The sequence below is a fragment of the Suricata suricatta genome, chromosome 3 (genome assembly GCF_006229205.1).
Source record: "Suricata suricatta isolate VVHF042 chromosome 3, meerkat_22Aug2017_6uvM2_HiC, whole genome shotgun sequence".
NCBI lineage: Eukaryota > Metazoa > Chordata > Mammalia > Carnivora > Herpestidae > Suricata > Suricata suricatta.
In genome coordinates, this window is record NC_043702.1 from 161,589,857 (window position 1) to 161,597,577 (window position 7,721).

The window sequence follows — 7,721 nt, forward strand, 5'->3', positions numbered from 1 at the left end:
TTAAAAAAAAAAGCTTGTTAACTCAGATTTCTGGGTCCTGCAAATAGAGTTCCTGATTCAGTAGGCAAGACCCCAGAATGTGCACTTATAACTAATCTATTCAGATTGGCTGCATTTTATTTTTCCTAAGAAATGACTTAAAATTAATCTAATCTATAATTCATATTTTTCACTAACACAGAGCAGTCCCTTGCAACCAGACCATGAGCTGCTTGCAGTCTAGAACTTAGCCTAATTGTCTTTGTCCACCAAGGAACTGACCCATTATCCAGAACATAGTTTCTCAATCATGTCTGATGTTCAAATGAAACTCAAATGGTGGAGGCTTCACGGATTGTAACTCCTTTGCATATGTTCTGTCCTTCATCTATAAGCACAACAGTGCCGACTGAATTATTGGCAACAACTTCGCTCAGTTGTGGTGGTGGGCTGATAAATGAAGTTTATCATGTTCATTTGTGATAAAACTGTGTAGTTAGATATGTTCAGTAGGAAAAAGAGAAAATATATATTCATTAGAAGCCCAAACAGGAGCTTTTTCTTCTCAAAGGGAGTGCCCCAGTATGGGGATAGATAACAACCTTGGTCCATGAACATGTAAGATGTCAACGGAACACCCTGTTCTCCTACATAAACTCTTTTCTTTAAAAAAATTAATGTCTATTTATTTTTGAAAGAGAGAGAGACAGATTGCTAGTGCGGGAGGGGCAGAGAGAGGGGGAGACACAGAATCCAAAGCAGGCTCCAGGCTCTGAGCTGTCAGCACAGAGCCTGACGTGGAGCTCAAACTCACAAACCCATAAGATCTTTTCTTAAGCATGCATGGAGTGCCAATTGATTTCATTTTAAATAAAATAAAAAAAGTTTTCCTTTCATTTTGGTTGAGACTAGAACATTCTTACCCTACTATGGAGCCCTGCCATTGACAGTGGCATTGTATTTATGCATGCAATGCATACTCAATTCTCTACTCTAGATGCTATTGCACTTTTTGTTCATTATTTCATCATATTTTGCCCATTGTTTGAGATTTAAAAGAAAGAATGCTTCATTCTTTCTCATTGCCATGTAATACTCCACTGTGTATATATATCTTCTTGATCCACTCATCAGGTGATGGACATTTAGGCTCTTTCCATGATTTGGCTATTGTAGAAAGTGCCTATGGCCATTTGTAGCAAAGTGGATGGACCTCGAGAGTGTCATGCTAAGCGAAATAAGTCAGGTGGAGAAGAACAGATACTAAATGTTTGCACTCATAGGTCTAACAAGATAAACTTAACAGAGGACCATAGGGAGGGGAAAGGGGAAAGAGAGTTGGGGAGAGAGAGGGATGCAAAACCTGAGAGACTATTGAATAATGAAAATGAACCAAGGGTTGAAGGGGGAGGGGTACAGGGGAAGGAGGGTGGTAGTAATGGAGGAGGGCACTTGTGCAGAAGAGCACTGGGTGTTATATGGAAACCAAATTGACAATAAACTATTTAAAAAAAAGAATAAAAGAATGCATATTTCCATAGATAACGAAAGTTTCTGATTGATTTTAAGTGAACACTAAAATATCAGAAGGCCCTTGTCTAACTTGAGCAAAGCCCAAAGTACTTGGACAGCAGCCGGCACAAGTCTTGGCCCAGGGGAAACAACATCCAATAAACAACAACTGCTTTTATCATTACTATTCTTAGTGTGATGATGGCGGAGGCAGCAGTGGTGGTATGTGGTTGTTATCACTCACATCTCTAGACCTTAAAAGAAATGGTCAAACAGGAATTCGTCTCCAGTGCTCTCCTTCCCTCAACCACCCTTCCTTCTTCTTCCTGCCCACGTGGATCAATTTCTCTTTCATTCTTCTGCTTCCATCAGGCCAGTATTGACACCTGCACGCGGACACAGAACAACTCATTACTGTCTTCTGGTGATATTGTCTGGGTTCCCCAAGAACACTGAAATGTCCCTTGCATATACATCTTCTTCCTATAGATTTGCTCCCCGCATTTTACACTGTTCCATGCTCCTGGGCCACAGCTCATGGGTGAAAGATGGGCTGCTATATTCTCTACAAATCTATACCTAGCCCTCATGTTATTTATATCATGACCTTCAGTGATTTCACTGAAATGAGGTCTTTGCCTTCATTTCTAATTGACACCAACACCTGAGTAAAAACAAATTCCAACAAAAAATTCAATCATATACTAATTTCTGAAAACAACAACAGGAAATTAGTGAGTTCCCTCCCCCTCAGACTCAGAAGGCATGTTAAAAATTGCATGGTAAGGGGGGCCTGGGTGGCTTCGTAGATTGGGCGCCCTCCCAGACTTCAGCTCAGGTCATGATCTCACAGTTTGTGGGTTTGAGCCCCGCCTCAGGCTCTGTGCTGACAGCCCAGAGCCTGGAGACTGTTTCAAGATTCTATGCCTCCATCTCTCTCTGCCCCTCCCCTGCTCATGCTCTGTCTCTGTCTCTCTCAGAAATAAATAAACATTAAAAAAATAAAAATAAAAAATAAAATTCATTGTAAGAACAACCCTCACCAATTCATCCAACTTTGCAAATGAGCCTGATGAGCCCTCATTGCTAAGCAGCCAGCCTTCGCCCAGGGTGCCCTAAGATCAGAAACGCTGCAGTCAGAGGAAGTGAGTGGAAAAGTGTGAGAAGAGAGTTTCCTAAGAAACAGTTCACAGCTGAGATGAGAGGCTGACATTTCAAGAGACAGAGGGGAAAAGGTGAGAAGCCGGCCCACCAGGATAGCGGCAGACTTGAGCCTATGATTTCAACTTAGATATACAACTTGCTTGTCGAGAAAGCTGTGTCTGACACATCTTGGAAAGAAACGGGCATCCTGGCCTGATGGCTAGACGCGGCGGAGTGTGTGGATTTAAGAGCAGTCCGTTCAGGCTGTCTGCCCCAGACCTTGGTAAAAGTCTGTCTTGAACTGAGCCACTCAGACAGCAGTTAGAAGAGGCCCAGCTCGGATGGAAAAGCTCCAGTTTGGAAGCTAGACACCGTTTGATTTCTTACTCAGCATTCCTGCCACTTGCCCACATCTAACTCTGTACTCAGTTTTGCTTTCTTTTTATACCTTTTGTTATTTGTAAATTGCTTTGAAGACAAAATCGGGACTTGCATATTATTACCTTCCTCCTTGCAGACAGCACAGAGCTTTGAACGTAGTTCCATTCGCACGCAGCGCTTCTCACGTGGCTCAGGGAAATCAGCAACGGTCAGGATTTAAGAAACCAGGATTATGACTTTGAGAATGATCGAACTATTCCATCGCGTATATATAGAAGCCAAGCAGGTGGTGGGAAAGGGCATGACCTCTAAGTCAGGCTGACCGAGGCTGCGTCCTAGCCCAACCCTGTGACCTAGCTAGGTTGACTTTTGCCACGGATGCTCATCGCCAGGCTCACCCCTCAGCTACTTGTCTCCAAGCCTCAGCTTCCTCGTCTCTAAAATGGGGGCGATAATAGTACCTACTGTATGGAATAATGGTACCTACTTCAAAGAATCTACTTCATAATAAGATTAAGTCCTTTCTAGTCCCAAGGGTTCAGTGGAAATCGTGGTCATACAGCTCTTAGCACGGTTCTGGTACATGGTAGGCACTATTAATAATATTAATAATATTAATAATAATATCCATAACCTTGTCATTTTCAACTTCCACTTCTAACTGGGATTTACTCTAGGTGACTATTTCCACTGCCATATTGAAAAAAAATGATAACAACCTAAAATAGACCAGAGCAACCCTTGAACACTGGTGTTATTGTTCCTGCCATGCAAAGGTGGGATTGTGTTCTGATCATTTGATTAAGTTTTTATTAAAATATTAAGATAATCCATTTAACAGGTGTAAAAGAATCTCTGTGATTAGATGAAGTATTATTTCGGAGCTGCCAGTGGAATAATAATAGCTCTCGTTTATTCATCGTCTGCCTCACACCTTGCCCGGTGCTGGGCGCTCTATGTTTCTTCACCTGATTTTCCGAAGGAGCGAAGACTTCAGCTCTGTTTTACTGCTGAAGGACCTTGAAGCTCAAAGCTCAATGATTTGTCCTGGTCACTTACTCAAAAGGAGCAGGGGCATGATCTTAAGGGCTCTGACTTCAAAGACCATGCCCGTGTGGGGACTCCTGACATCCAGAATATTTGCAGGTGGGATCTGTACCCAGGTGACTCGCCCAGAGGTGTTACAGTGGCTATGCACTATTTCAGTGGCCTCAGCATGAGTCTTCAGCTTGTGTTTTCCAGGATCCCACGGCTACATTTTAACCCTGTGCAGAAATTCCACTGTAAATTATTCACCTTGAAAGTTGGATAATGCACCTGACGCATCCACTATCCGCAGCAAGCAGTGACTACATTTGGAGAGAGGGTGCTCCATGCCAGCAACCAGCCTCATTTACTTCAATCCTTCTCTGCACACATATCGCCTTGGTCCTTCAGTCCTTCCCGCCCTGCAGGCACGTGATGTGTGGCCAGGGTATTATGGAGCAAGTGCTCTTGCAAACATTCCCCATGGTTCCAATTATCCTTAACTCTTGTCTAGTGTCAGCTGGGTTTGGAAGGTCAGGATGTGAGAACACTGTGCCCTTGACACATGTCTAGAAGGACGTGTACCATTAATGTTCTTCTCCAATCACACTGTGGAGGCCCTGTTATATGTGGGCCCTGTGCTGGGCTGAGAGGGAGACAGAGGAATATGAGACCTTTCCTCAGGGAACCTGCAGTCACGAGGCAGGGGAGGGGGGTGGGGGGTAGACTGGTGGGCAGAGTGAGAGTTTCATTCCAATATGGAAAGTGCTGTAGTAGAAGCGTGTGCAATGGGTGACACTGAAGAGAGGTCATATGAAAGGCAAAGCAAGGGGTCCCTGGGTGACTCAGTTGGTTAAGCATCTGACTTCGGCTCAGGTCATGACCTCATGGTTCTTGGTTGGAGCCCCACATCAGGCTCTGTGCTGACAGCTCAGAGCCTGCAGCCTGCTTTGGATTCTGTGTCTCCCTCTCTCTGTTCACACTCTGTCTCTGTCTCTCTCAAAAATAACTAAGCATTAAAAAAAATTTTTAAAGCAAAGCAAGACCCACATATTGTTTCGGTAATGTATGGTGTCTCAGCTAAGTGCAAGAAGTTTAGTGTTAATAAACCAGTGGATTGCAAATTGCAGTCCCTGAAATGATAACTTGACACCTACCATGTACCAACATCTTTCCGAGCCCTGGGAACACAGAGGGAACAAAACAGAATTAATATGAATGAACTTCCAGAAGCACACGCTTCCGCTGCTCAAATGTTATATAACCTTAGGTATGCTAAGGTAACATTAGGTAACCTTCATCATTTTATTTTTTTATTTATTTTTAAAAAGTTTTTATTTATTTATTTTTGAAAGAGAGAAAGAGGGAGAGAGAGAGACAGAGCAGGGGAGGGGCAGAGAGAGAGGAAAACAGAGACAGAGAATCCCAAGCCAGACTTGGGGCTCAAAGTCACGAACTACAAGATCATGACCTGAGCCAAAATCAGGACTCAGATGCTTAACGGACTGAGTCACCCAGGCACCCCAACCTTCACTCTTTTTGACTCAGTTCCTTGATCTGTAAAGGAAGGAAGTTGAAAAGATATTCACTAAAGTTCTTTGGTAAGCTTTAACCCCTCGAGATTCTACACAATAAAGATTTCTGAAGGGTTTGATGTTTTTCACCAAATATTATCCTGGAGAGCACAGCCACAAGCTGTATACCATCCTGGGTTCTGGAGTTCGGGGAGGTGCATGGTCCCTGCAATTCACTGGCTATAATGGGAAACGACTGTAAACAAACAAATAACAGGCATAACTACATATTACCACCAACCATGAATATTTTGAAGACAAATTTTGGGACAAACATTTCATTTTCCGAAGTAGCGTGAATTTCTCTGTAGCTCTGTGGATCATTTATATATGTGGGAAACAAACCCGTGTCTCCCAGGGAGCACGTTGTGGATGATGTTTGTCCCGGTGTCACCAAGGGCCACCCGCAGACACAGGAACCCGAGAGACTGGGAGGCGGAGCTGAGTCATCGAGCATGGTTTGTCAGACTGCTCCTTAGACCCTCTTCAGAGCCGTCTGAGAGCTCAAGACAACTTACTGATAAGGAAGGAGCTGCAAAGAAAACTAGAGTGCTTGCGCCAGGCTGGGAGAGGCAAGACGCACATCTCTGTGGCAGTGTCAGATCTGATTCAGACCGTGACACCAAGAAATAACCGTGAACCGACAGCGTTTGCAGTGAGAAGATCAGGCTTCTCTGAACAGCAGACAGATGTCCCCAAGGTACTTTGTCCTGGCCAATGGGCTTTGGTAATGAATGGCTCACCAGGGAGAGATGGGTTTCACTGTGAGCAATTGTTTAAATCCAGGCTTGAAGAAGCTAAGCGCTGCGTCTTCGGTCACGCGGCACTTTGATGAGGCTGCCACAGTGTGAAAGAAACGAGAGGGGAAAGAGCATCCATGATTTCAGCTCCCCGAGTTTCTGGTTATGAATCCAAAGTCAGAAGTTAACCGATCGGGTTCAGAATGGAGAAGAATGCCAGCCAGACTTTAAATTATAGATTTTCCTCCAAAAGTTTTCTGGAAAGATGGTCACATTTTCCTCATCATGATCCTCAAACTATCCACATAGGTTATCTGGCTTTAAGAAAACAAAAAACAAAAAAACAACACATTTAAAAGACCTAACCTGCTGAAGTGACCCATTCAAGGTCACCTAGCGAGCAAATCCTAGGACCGGGAAGAGAACCCGATAGTCCAACTCTTTCACTCTTTGTAATGAACCAGGCTATTTCTTATTTTATGTTCACATGCTCAGGAATTACAAATTAGCCTCCAGTAAACTTCTATCTTGAGAAAAAATATAATTGGTCAACTCATAAACAGAAGAATCCACAGCAGAAAAATAAAGTCCCCACGAAGAACAGGAAGAAACGCTCCTCACAATTTAGTCCCCGGTGCACAGTCCCATCTCTGGCAAGCGTTTGCCCTTGCACGCCTGGCTCAGGGCCAAGCACCACAAGGACTAGCTCGCTCTCTGGGTTGTCTTCAGGACAAAGAACTTGGAAATGAGACAGAGCAAGGGTACCTTGTTCTTGGGCAGAGAAGGAGAGAGTCCAGGCAGGACAACACACTGCAGGTAGCCCTCTGTCATCAGGGTACCCCCCAGATCCTCCCAAACCCGGGTTAGACATGCTTTTCCAAAAATTACCAATGTATGAGCTCTGTGAGCAAAGACCTTTGATACACACAGTTCTACTGGGCAGTGAGAGTGACATCAAGTGGTGTGGGAGTGAATGAAATAGCCAAGCTTATTTGTTGGTGAAGTGCAGGGTTTTCGTCCTGTGAAGCCTGCACGGGGTGGGGGTTGGGGGCTAGAGTCACGTGATGGGCTCTGTGCTGGGATCTGTGCCACGCGCTCATTTCTCACCTGCATGTCCCTCCTTCCACAGGAACCAGGGTCCCCTGGCCCCCCACAGCATCCTCTGAGCTTAGTCAGTCTAGCGCCTTTGGCTCTCTCTGATCACATTTCCTGTGAAGAGGATGAATTTGAAGAGTGATTTACCCGAGAAGCCCATCCAGGTCTATATTCTTCCAGTGCCCTTTGTTTTAAAGAGTGATATCATTGTTTATTTTTTAACACATTTATATTTGAGAGAGAGAGACAGACAGAGACACAGAGAGACAGA